Raw genomic sequence first — 279 nt, 5'->3', positions numbered from 1 at the left:
CGCCTGGTGCCCTAGCACACAGTTTGCAAAGGCGGGGAGCGGCCGAGCGCTGTGGCTCGCGTAAGCGCCCACCGGGGCTGCTCGGGCTACCCTCACCCTACCACCTATGATCTTTTCTCCAGCAGGTGGAGGTGGAATGGGGAGCGGAGAGGGACTGTCCCCTAACAAGAGGTGACGGGGAGCGGCCGAGACATCTCCCCAACCCGAACCTGCTGCCCGGGATTGAACCCCAGCGCGGAAAAGCGGGACTGGAGTCCTTCACCACGAAATATCTTTGCG

Source organism: Mandrillus leucophaeus, unplaced genomic scaffold (genome assembly GCF_000951045.1).
Source record: "Mandrillus leucophaeus isolate KB7577 unplaced genomic scaffold, Mleu.le_1.0 Scaffold5, whole genome shotgun sequence".
Lineage (NCBI taxonomy): Eukaryota > Metazoa > Chordata > Mammalia > Primates > Cercopithecidae > Mandrillus > Mandrillus leucophaeus.
The sequence above is the reverse complement of the archived record's forward strand: the minus strand, read 5'-3'. Positions refer to the sequence as shown.